The sequence below is a fragment of the Anticarsia gemmatalis genome, chromosome 1 (genome assembly GCF_050436995.1).
Source record: "Anticarsia gemmatalis isolate Benzon Research Colony breed Stoneville strain chromosome 1, ilAntGemm2 primary, whole genome shotgun sequence".
In the NCBI taxonomy this organism is placed as follows: Eukaryota; Metazoa; Arthropoda; class Insecta; order Lepidoptera; family Erebidae; genus Anticarsia; species Anticarsia gemmatalis.
In genome coordinates this window covers 3,171,795-3,185,013 of record NC_134745.1, presented here as the reverse complement: position 1 = coordinate 3,185,013, position 13,219 = coordinate 3,171,795, and the positions used below count along the sequence as shown (strand labels likewise).

General features: G+C 36.2%; 1 protein-coding gene across 3 annotated transcripts in view; it reads left to right on the top strand.

The window, feature by feature from the left end:
• The window catches only part of LOC142987884 (uncharacterized), a 142,786-nt gene that overhangs the window by 3,714 nt on the left and 125,853 nt on the right, over window positions 1-13,219 (top strand). The gene's annotated exons all lie outside the window — the stretch shown is intronic.

Below are 13,219 nucleotides of genomic sequence, written 5' to 3'. Positions count from 1 at the left end.
GTAACTGCCAAAACCAGATAACTAGATGACTGACTACCTAGTTCTATCCTTGATTTGGCTAGCATACCTAAGTTTTTCTGCACACGAATTGTTTTCTCTGATTCTTGACTCTTGATGACACAAGGCTGTACAAACTCGCGAAAACAGTTTGCAACAGGCCTTAGATCTTAACTTAGCTAGCTTGGATAGCGACAAGTTGAACGCATGTGGCTGAAAGTGGCGAATCCCGTGTCTATTTGCGAAAATAACTCATCCGTAGACAATGGTGGTTGTTTTCGTTGCTTTTGGTTGGTGCTCGCACCGCCGCCGAGCGGAATCCGACGTCCCTTTGATGCTGTTTATTTGCGCGTTCGTCCTGCGACATAAATAGGTGGTTGACACGTACGGTGCATGGTGCGCGCCGGTATGCCGACGAGTGACTCACGCGCAACGCACCCGATCTACGGCCTGGCTAAAAAAGCGACGATCGTGCGTTCTTTTTCGTCTGGCCTCCTCGACGATACACGTACACTTTTTATTGTACTAGATTTCTCGCAATCCTATTGTACCTGTATCCTTTAATATAATCGCGGGTGCTTATAATTACCTGTAAATTGGGTGTATAATGCATTTTTGAAATCAATTTGCGATTAAACAGATAACAGTGATTGGGGTCATGTATAATTATTGCTGTACTGGAAACTCACTGGGTAACTTAAACCACATTCCTTTAGTAACCCTGAGTAAAACCGCGAATTTATTCACAGTATTAAAGACTTCCTCATGTATTCATGACACGAAGCCGCAGAGAAGTTGGTATAGGCGCCAGCGCAACTACGTCACTGGCGTCGTTGGTAATCGAGTAGAGAACCGAAGGCCGTGAAACCCGAACCTTCCATTCGCTTCTGATCGACTCACATGCACTACCATTTGTGCTTAAAATAGTTCAACTAAGTACTCACTTAATATGACTAACAAGATACCAGCGAGATACTTAACAGGACAGTTTATGTTTAAAATATGGACTCATTTGGTATCCTGAAAATGATGTTTGTTGTTTTGTTTCTGGGCATAGTACTTAAAAATAGCAGTTATGTCAGCTCCCGTTATTTTATTGCTTGTAAAGATTCCTCGAGTTTTTTCAATGGCCCATTGTCTAAACGTACTGTTTTTTAACTCCTGTCCATTCATGGAATCATGGCAGTTTACGGCCAGTTCCATGGACACATGATTTTGCGATTACATATACCGGAAAGCTGCCTAGCGCAAATTTGTTGTACTTAGACACAATCTTTTCATTATCATATTCTATTATGTCGGGAATACCTAGGTAATCGTTTTATAAGACAAAGTATTGAAAATTTGAGTTTGTCATCTGTCTGAGAATTATTCCGCATATAAAGTTATCTGACGATGGAAAAATAGCTGGAGTAAAAATATTCCTCGGCTTAAATGAAGTAATTGACATAAGCTTGTATTTCTCTATAAATAATTGCGATAATACGCAACAAACGCTTGATAGCAATTCCATTGTTAAATAGATTCATATTGCAAGTATACTATCTTTATGAATAGGCGATGTAATCTTGAGAACTATTGACCCGAGTTAATGGATCTTCATTGCAAATAGTCCTCGCTCTTACGGCATGTTCGGGACTCGGGCCCAGAGAAGCGTAACGAAACGTAAAACGCGTCATGTTTTAGAATGAGATTAAATTTATGCATGTTATTACGACCTAGCCATATGAAAGCATATTTTAAGCAAATCAACCTTTCATGCTAATGACTAGATTATGAAACAACATGCATTAAGACTAATGACTTATTTTTATTGCCTGAAATTCATGGCGGCCTATTCGTGCATAATTTTAGAACTTACTCATCAAAAGATTATGTTATCTGTTGTTCCTTGATTGATAACAACCCATTCGGAGAAGTAAACTTGAATCGATATACCAACCTGCGTTATAGTTAGTTAAAATTTATTGTTGATTTACTCCAAAACTCTAAACTGTTATTCGTTATCGATCTGCCTTCCTACAAAAATCTTAATAATCGTTAAGACTTAGACTGATGATTGAATGAAACATTGTTTTATTGATTAAAATCCTGCATAAAAAACAGTAAGTACTATTAAATTAGCGGATTGAAACAACGAGAATAAGAACAAAGATCGATTAACTTGAAGTTACGTGCGAGCCAAGTAGATTTCTAACCCACTTAATAATGTAACACACTTATCTCGGGTACGTTCTAAATATTACTCTTACTGATAGTGATTACAAAGAAAATATACCAATACCGGACCAAATCGCGTAGTTTCAGGCATTTCACTTAAGATGTGAATATTCTCTATTGACAATTCGAGAGAATTATCCGCGCGTACATTTTCTACCTCGCGATGCAATCTATTGGCGTGCTTATATTGGTGAAAGTGGATGCACAAAATGCCTTCTTGGCTGCGATCTGCGCGTTGTACATTGTCAAATAAAGCGGCCATTTGTAAAAAAATGTGGGCGTGTTTTACAAGTTTGTAATTTATATGGTCCAAACAAGTTTGGCGGTTTTATGAGTTCTCCGTTTTATTGGTATTACATGCTTTATGTCACGATTGAGTTGCTCCTTTTAAACAAGTGATGTGATGTGTATTAAGATTTTGGTAATCATAAGATTTGATTGCACAGTTCCGTTTATTCAAGTGACGTCATAATTTCACCACCTGTGTTAAATCAATTTTACGGATTGATACGTCAGTTGCATTTATATCGCACATGAATCATTCGAGAAATGATGAAGTCACATGCACCAGAGTATAATTTTTCCGTCGGAAAGATAGCTGAGAACATTTGATTAGCACGTCAGAGCGGTCGTGTTACCATTAATTATGTGGTGATAACATGCGCCATATCGCGTTAGTTTGTTGTCAAACAAACAGCTGTGGGCCGACGGTGCGTGACGGTGCCGCGCCTTGCAAGGACGTCCAGGGTTCGAAAAAACGCGTCGAGCGACGAACGCCGTCTGACTTCTTTTTCATCTCGTACTCGATGTAAAAAATATTGTTTTTCGCTCAACGTTCAAGAACTGCTTGAGGCAACGATAAAGTGCCGATTACTGCGCAGTAGCATGTCATTGTACTAAAGCAATAGAGTTTTTTAGAAGATAATAAAATTTGAATGTTATGATCATGACTTAGCAATACTAATGCTTAAATGAACCTTTATTTTCTTGAAAAGTAATGCAAAATAGGCGTACAGAATTATAATGTATAGATTGGACCATATTATGCTTTAAAATTACCCGTATTGTAAACTATTGTACCTACCTACCTAGATAAATGAATGCAATCTACAAAGTATTAACGGTTGATGTGATCACCAGTCATACTTTATCACAGTATAAATTGGCACTTAGAACTACTAGACCAACGAATTAATCTGATGTTTATCAAATATTGCTAATGAGTATAACTAGTTTCGTATAAGGTCGTGTATTTCCAACATTTTTTTTAACTTGTTTTTACAAACATTTAAATTACAAGACAACAGAATAAAATATAATAAATTACTGGACCTCAATAATCGCACGTCTATTAAAGTTTGTTGACTGATAATGGCCAACGATAATATAACAGCTCAACGAACCGCTCCCGTGATATGGAAACTATTAACAATTCCAAATATCGATAAGATATGATTTATTGCAATTAAATGTGTACTGTGACAATATTAGCGCTATAAATTTTAAAGTTGCTTTCACTTCGCCATTACTGAATATACTGTCACGATTAAACGTTCTAAAAATTACCTAAAACGTATTTGCATTTACCTAATTATAATAATTGAATCGATGCTACAGTTCGAGTGGTTTCGTGCGAATAATTAAACCAGTCAAGGGGCCGATGGACTTGTTGGATCTCACGTGCATTCCGCACATGCTTCCACGCCAGCTAATTAGTGCTGTGACCTCAGATTCAAACAAAATAAACGATTATCTACCGACACTATCGTTTAACAAATCAAACATTCAAGTGTTACGCCGCTAAAAACTCTGTAAACTGCAATAGTTGATAACAAAAATACCTATTTACCTCGCTCAAATTATGACGTGATCCTTTTTACATAATTTGACAACTGTCAACTGTGACAGGCAAGCGTTAAAATCGTAATCAAACTTGTCGAGACAGTGTTAAATTACCAATAAATTGATATTTTCGATTGTGCTATTGATTATACCATTCTTATTACGTCGCTTAGTGCAATAACAATTATACGGAATAGATAGTGCTTCAATAAATGTCTTCAAGAAACATGACATACAAAATACCTCGTGTTTCGGATTTTGCCATAAATTCTTGAGATAATATCATTTATCTATGTAGAGGAACGTAGGTACAGAGAAACAGGCGAATAATACTTAAGTTCAATAATCTGATAAAGTATTACTATTGAAACATATAACCGAGCCATTGGAAATTGCGAGTCGATGCGTGTTGACCCCTGTACTACACAATATTTCTAATTATAAACCTTTATCGTTCTTTGTTTCGAAATGTTATAAACTTGACAGTGGACGTTGTTCAAATGTTCAATTATAACTAACCGTTAATTAATGTCTATACAGCTGTGTAATTTCTTACACTGAAAGTTTTTAGTGCCCACCACGAAGCAATGATTTTCTTTTACTGTTTTTTATGTACCTAGATGCTTTCTTTCACTAAGAAAATACACTGAAATTTGTTTATTTTCTGTCGCGTCTCCTTGAAAAGCTGTTGATTGATAAGACAACACAGTGACTAATTTCAATCCTATAAAAATTTCCTACTTTGTATCGAAATTTTCCAAGTAAGTAGTAAGTACCCTTTTAGATTGAAAGTAAGAAAGGCAAATAATTACTCGCTATAAATTGGAATATATAATTTATAGTGAGCTTACATTCAGTTTTATTCTTTAAGTAATATTTTGAAAAGTTTATTTTGAAAATGTTCTTCCATAACAAGTGCAGCATACTAGAGCTTTACTGCGAAAGGGGAAGCGTTGGAGTTTAGATAAGGTTTGCGCGCCGCGTGTGGTTCCAGTTTGCTATCGACACAGAAATGTATATTGCGTTTGATAAAAGCTTCTCGGTTTGTTGACCCACATGGATAGATGCTTCACCAACAAACGCTTAGATCTTTCCTCGCTATATTCAATTTTAGTGTATGTGTAGCTTTTTAAAAAGTAAACAACATTACGTTGAAAATGACGCATGGCAGAACCTCGTCCGCTCGCAATTGTAATTCAGGCGTCGCCAGAACGAAACGGCAGTAGCCGGCGCTTGCCGGAAACGTCCTCAGAATGGCACGTTGCCAGTCTTAATGAATGTAAGTATCATCCTTACAGAATTTATTGCGTTACAATTGCCATAACTATTTATTCGCGCTTAAAATCAGTTTGACCGAGCTTAAATTATCGCACGAGGTATTTGACTTGTTCTAACCCGAAGCGATGCCCTCGAGCTTCGCATTTAGATCTAATAGACGTGGGAATATATCTACTTAGCCGTTGCATTTTGTAGAGGCATTTGCAATTCAAACGCAACGCTTTATTGGTTGTATGTACGCCGGTGCGCCCAATGAAAATTCAAGCAATAAATTGTGTGCAATGCGACTAAATAACGTGGTCGTTGTTTCATACGGGGCCGTTATGAATTTATGGTGTACGCGAAGGTGTTCGGATAACGTTCGTTCCGCGACAGTACCTGTGTGACCCAGTGGCGCGAGGCTGCATTTGCTTTCCCGGCGGCATCGCCAAGTTCATTGGCACCGTGTCCCCCCTCTTCCCCCTCGCCGAGCTGCCGGTCAAGCCTAAAAACTGACACGATATTACTCTTTGTAAATAGAAAGTAGTTAGTTTCGCTAATGTCTATTTTTAGCGACTGATCGTTGAATTAGCCACGAACGTGTCGTGTAACAAATGTATCAATAAATGAAATCTTCAGACCCTAGTATGTGTAGCCTCCAGTGGTGTTCAAACATTGCGTAACGTAGTCATAATATAATACCTGTAATACTTCCTGAACTTTTCGGCACAGCCTTACGTAAGCTAATATTCGATTACTAAAAATTGATAGGTACCCAATATACCTTATGTATTCAGCTATTGTGCATTATATATTCATCAGCTCTAACATTATTATAAATTGAGATAATACATTAATAAAAGATAGCATCTGTATTTTACGGACATTACATAAAGATAATTCTAACGACCGGTAATACTAGTCATAATTCTTAGAATAACTTCACTGTTCGTATAATATAAGACAATAGAATTTTGTTGCTTTAGTTTCATTAAGCTACGTTATTCGTATTGATAGTAAAACAGACACTCGAGATAGAGGAGCAAGTGAGCCGAGACAAGTTGCAGGGTTTATTTAGGTAATCTGTGGTTATATTTTGTACCAATGTAATGTGGTACTGGAGAATGAAGGTACGATATGGCGATACGGACCGAACTCGATAGAGCTTTCAACCTCCCCAGCGTCTTCTATACCAGCTCTGCCCTAATCTACAAGTGTCTTAGGCTTATCACAATTTATTACACTAATTAAATTGTCAAACCTTGGAAATAAAGCTGTGATTAATTTAAAATGCTATACAGCCCTCCATCAAGAGATTAACAAAAGAAATACAATGTATTCTAACACCGTTAGGGATTACCATAAAATTGTCAAGTGACGTTTGTGAGTTTTAAACCCAGATCACATTATAATATACCTACACGCATATTAATTATGGTATCGATATCAAGAGGCGAAGATACGCAATCTCAAACGACACGTGTCCAAATACCTAACAGGAAAAATCCACGTTTTACTTTCGACGATTTGACATTCGGTATTTTTTGCTGAGCGTTCCGCTCTTAACGGAAAAAGTGGATTATAGTACGTTGTACTATTTTTAGCTATGATATACTAATACACCGTTACGACTAAGTTGTACTCGACACATCATTGATGAATCGTTACTACTAAACATTACAGCACGTACGGTACGTTTGTAAAATGTATGCTAATATTGTAAATAGCAGCGGAAACTTATTTACCTATTCTCAGGTCAATGGTACTAATTGTTTCTTCTAATGTATCCAACCTATAGCCAATAATATTGCTGGAAATGTTAAGCTGTGACAATAAACTCGATAAAATACAACACTTCCACAAATTAATTAGCGGAACCCTCTTTGGGTATAATGTTGAAAACACATTCGAAATAATTATACTGAAATCTGTCAACGAGTCCCTCGTTTCTCCTAAGTTCAAAGCAACTTACTTAGTATTAAATTAAATGCAATAAGCAACAAATCTTAAATAAATATTGTCGTTACAAAGTTATCAATGAGAAATCACTTGGGTCAGTATGCTAGTACTAGATGTTTCATGACTGGCACACCTTGTTATCTGTGTTTAGACATGATCCGTGCTTATTTGCAATGAATGAAGATTACCATAAACTGCGTCGCCGTCGGATGCCGTACGGATGCCGCCCAGGCCTCGTGAATACTAAATATTCGTTTTAAATTGAAATGTGATACTTTTGCGATTCGTATCGTGGGTTCATTTGATGCACATGATTCGTATACGTTTTCCCGGTGTTTGTAATGTTATAATAAATTATGAAAGCTACATTATATTAACTAACTTATAAGTAAAGAACACAGATAATAATTCATGTGTTCACCAATTTTTATTTCCTCAATTAATATACCTAACTAGGTAGGCAACTCTGTTATAAAAATATTAACAAATCAATTTCATATTTTGTTGTGAAGTTAATTTGTGCTCTATCTGTTATTTATCTTTCTTTTTAAGCGACTTTGTATATTCTACTTTCGCATATTTTCCTCTTTGATTTCATTTTCGCTGTTCTTTTCTTACGTACCGACTTCTACCGGCTCATTATAAACAAACAAGCATTTTGAAATGACCTACCTAACTTACTCATTTGCGTAACCCTTTTTACTACTATGAGAAATGCGAATGTTTGTGTAAATGGTGAACATTTGAATTTTAACAAAATTTGGGACACAAATAGATCATAACATGAATAAACACATAGGACATGCCTTTACTTTCTGACCGAAGATTTATAGGTATTAGCTAAAGCTAGTTAGTTTTAATATAAACCCGTAAGTCTTTCAAACGCTGAACAATTGACTCCAGTTACAATATGGGCATGGTCCTCTGATGGACGGCATTATGTGCCACTCAACCATGATTTATTTTATAGCTTTATTCTCTGTGTATGGAAATGGATACGACTAGGACATTAATCAGGCTGAAAGAAAATGAATTACTTCTCAATCATTTGTTTACAGTACCTCCTTGAGGCTAAACATTATTTTATTCTGAAGATGGATAAGTTATAAATTTAGATTCTGCTGTAGTGCAAATTAGCAACGAAGTAACGACCACTTCTGTACAATTTTGTGATAAAAAGGAAATGATACATTTTCAATGTCTAGCCCTTGAATATTTTCTTATAACTAGTAGGTAGTTGTGCAGACAACAATATAAATGAAATAAATTTTATTGTAGCTAATATTTCAGAAAAATTTAAACTGTTCTTTACGAGACAATTTCTAACAGACACAACAAACTTTGTGGCATTAGTGAAAGATTATCGTTAAGCCCTAATGTTGAACCAAATTACGATGTTATTAAATAAGTTTGCTTAAATAAATTTAATATTTAAACTGGGATTTGGGCTTGGGCTAAATGCAAAGTTCCAGTTAAACCTTGGATTACTGGATCGTAGTTGTAAGCCCTGTGTTTATATACTGAGAATACGCCCATCGATTAGTTTGTGGTTCATTTTGCAAACGAGCGTACCAAGGTCATGGTACCGCACCAGCTCGTACCACGTAAATTTCTTTACTCTTCGCTTCAGTTTATTGTCTCGTGTCCCTAACATCGATTCTATAAAAATGGAGGGAGAACTTTTATTGATATCACAATTCCCTCGACAAATGCACGATTACATTTTTTTCTGAACACAAACCGGATAACGATTTAGTTTACAAATCATATTCTGCTGATATCATGCCATAAGTAGTAAATGGTATTTAAAAAAATATCTTAATGTATAGTAGGTATCCGATACACACAAAACGTGTTCTGGTGACGTCAGTAACGGATTTTGTTTGATGAATGAACACACACGTTGGAACTTGTACAAATTCGACATCGATGTTATGTTGTTCTCGTTCTAAAATCTAATGATGATTAAATCTACCAGTGCGCCAAATAACCACTTGCATATAGGCTGATTATTCGGTAAAGTGCACATCACTAAACAGATTAAGATTTTAATTACGATAAGTGCTTCTTCTGATTATGTCTAATGAAAGCGGCACCTAGATAATTTACTTCCATTCCTGGTCTGAAATTAATCTAATAGCAGTTTCTCACGTGAGCGTCAGATATCTACGATCGAACTAAAAATATCGATGTCTGGAATTTTCATGACTGTGAGAGAATGCGATACGGTCATATGTACCATCATCGACGTTGATGTTCGCTATAAAACTTGCTGATCGTAAATGTTCACCTGTTGACGTATCGGTCAGTTTTCGCCGGCTGCCAATTTGACTTTTCTCTAAAATAGAACCCGTAATGTAATTAAGCACAAGGCGGCTCGATGTCTAGTTTATTTTCGTAATCCCTCTCGGGAAATGTGTTTTTTTTTGCTAGACATTGTTCAAGGCAGTTACTTGACCTATATTTCGGTATACGCTAGCAATTTTCTAAAGCTTCTTGTGGCTTTCAACTCGTTTATATCAAAGCGAATTGTATGAACATGGGCTTAAAATTTTATTTTCTCTTGAACTGGCTGAAGCAGCTATAAAAGTAACTATACTCGGTATTGACAGGTTTGATAGCAATTTTGTAGAAAACTATCAACGAATACTTTTATAGACATCAGACAAAAATCTAAAAGGAAGGTGACGGTGAGATTAGGATATCTGTTTCATTCACTTCAAAGACATGTAGATACCTACTTCAGTAATAGAAGTTTTTCAAAGCTATTCAGTAGTGGGTATTAATAAAGTTTTTCCTTATTCAAACTCTCCTAAATATTGTCTTAACATTTTGACAATAATTAAAAGCAGGTTAGTAAAATACAACGAACCGTAATCGTAGCGGTAAACACTACAAATGAATTCATTATTTTATTACACATTAACGACTTATTTTGCACAATCTAGCCTTTGAATGACAAATTTGCGTCATACACAATTGTGTACATAAAAGCCGTCTCGTCCATTCACACTTAAGAAAATTATATGTACGGGCGCTTGTGGATAAAATATGAAAAGCAAATAAACGTGCTCATACTCACCTGTTATTTTTCTAATAACAACTTTGTAACATCGTAATATTCTATGAAAAACTATTACGGATTGTAAACGGTCATCTCTAAATCGGTAATTGAATGTATAGTTTTCCTTTTGTTTCAACATTTAATGATTTAAGGATTTGTCTTTTATCTTACAAACGATTTTAAAAGTAAAATGGCTCAGAACAAGCATAACAATGTTCACTTCAGTGTTAATGGGCAACTTTCAAAGCGGTGCTGGAAATCTAAGAGATCTTTTAACGAAGGATTTAGAACTCAAACGTTAAGACGGTGGGCTCATATTCGTTCGAACGAAGAACCGATAACAGCATCCTCCACTTCAAGTTTCGCACTTGCGGCCATCTGCAGTGTTACATCTGAAAAGGGTGACGAGCAATGTCCTCAGGCATTACATTTAATTTCAATGCCTCCGTTCGATACAATACAGAACATAGTAAACGACTTCAAAAGATTCTGTTCTCATGAAATTTAAAAAGTAAGATTTTTTGCTAGTGATCTATTTAGAACTTACAGACGGGCACTGGGTCATCGTTCAAAATCGAATAAGAACAGTTACTTTATTTTTAACAGTGAGATTTCTCAGAACAGAATACGCTCTCTCACCGCAACTCTTTTGTCTAGTGATGGCTCAAAATCAACTGTAATTTCCTGTTCCGATTCGTAACTCACAATGATTTCGAATTGACGGGTCATTTATCATGTTATTAAATGTTTTTTATTGTGCGAATTATGACTTTGTGTGTATGTATGAATATACTAACATGGTTTCGATATTTATGGGTACCGAATAAGTGAAATGTACATTCACTAAGTTGCGGTTACAATGTTTATAAACATTTAAAGATATTGTTCTTAAAATTGCCTTTACCCAGTTTCTTTGTAGGGCATGACATTTTTCGCTTTATCTGCTTAGTAATCTTTTCCTAGAATGTTGTAGTGGATGCTGTGATGCTGTAACAATTACAATGCTAATCAGTATTACGTATGCCATTAAAGGACAGCTTCAGAACATTGCCGGTCAATGACCTATCCCCACTCTGTTGCCGAATTTGCGACTTTCTAACAAGAATAAAGTTAGCCACTACACGAGCGCAAGATGACGTGCAGTCGGAATGCAGCCGCTGCAGTGGGTAATTGCATCCGTCGATGTTAATTATTATATCCGATGCAAAATCGCTGAAATTCCGTTTTATAATCAGTCGGTGCAGTCATGACGATAATTTAAAGTATCAACTTCTACCAGGTGATGAATGGATCAGAATCTAGATTTATTAGATCATTATCCAAAACATTTATTAAGTTCTCATTGACTGTTAATGTCACTGATTCATTGAATCGTTTTACTGAACGCGTGCAATTAGGTATGTTCTTGTGGAGCTAGAGATCGCAAGGGCAGACGGGCTTTCACCGTCTTGTCCCGCGAATCACACCTGCAATTTGAAAACTATCTCTGTTGCCTCCCATTAAGGTACTTATTCGCTCATCGACAGATCTCTTCCTAACTTTCTGCCGCTGTCGCGCGGAGGAGTTATTGATTTGACACTCAATATTACATGCCTTTGTACATTACAGTGAACAATTTTGTATTGAAAATTGTTATAAATGTTCAATCAGGTGTAGCATACAGAGAACGTAGGCATAGTCGCCCAAAGAGGATTAGCCCAATTCCGCAGACTGTTTTCTCAACGCGTCTGACGGGTAATCCTTTTAGTGCATGAAAGCGGTCGCCGGGGTCGAGGCCTTCCAGTCAATCGAGTACTGTTTCATAAATAAACCAGCTGTTTAAAGATCATTGTCCCAATAAGTGCAGAGCTGACTGATGTATGGTTTCTCGTAATATTCATTTGCCTCAATTCGCTGTGTAATTTTATAATTAATGATAACGTTTTATATTCAAGAAAGTTGCTACGATTATATCTTGTAAGGTTGACGAGAAATTGTCGATAAAACCGTGTCCCCGTTTGAAACGAATTCCTTTAGGGCAAGATGGGAATCGATGGCAGTACAGACGTGGAGCTTAGTAGGGCATTCATTGGAATTTTTATGAGACAAATATTTTGGGTAAATAAGTCGTTAACGAAACAAACAGAAACGTAGCTACTGTATGACTAATCACTAACCGGCATTGTAAAAAATCGTGATTCAATACATTTTCAATATTTGCTTTCGAATGATTGAAATTCACTGGAATTGATTAAAAAGTAAACGTTTAGAAAATCAAAATAAACAAACATAATGGAACTAACTCATCTAACTCCCACTCGTGTAAAGTAGTTCATCATTTGGAAGGCGATTGCCGTTACATTTATAGACGGGCGAATAACTCACATTCTGATTAATAGTCTTTTATCTCGGTTTTATGTCATCGTTTTCGATTTACAAAATGATTGTAACGTTTTACATTTATGGTGTTTAAATTTTAATGTGTGCTTAAGTCATAAAACGAATCTCTATATATTCTAATAGGAAATAGTTAAGATATTATTTTGCAGAGCTTATTAAATGCTATTAATTTATCACGTATATAAATGATAATCATGAGGGTCATGATTTGTATATTGAAAGTGGAAGTGCCAAATAAGTAACGGAAGTCAATATATCAATAGCACTAGCTGCAAGAGGTCCTGTTAAGGCTTCCGGCGTTCCTCCAATGTCGTATCTGTTAAAACATTCGACGTATTCCGATATTATCGCAGCGCTTAAAATAGCCTTTATCTCGTCCGCGCTGAGGTCAGTGGGCGCTGTGGCTGCGCTCGCACACGCTCGATCATTAACAACACTGATTAAAAAACCCTTACACTTCTGCGTAGTAGTTTTTGTTCTACGTTATCTTTGACATTCTCA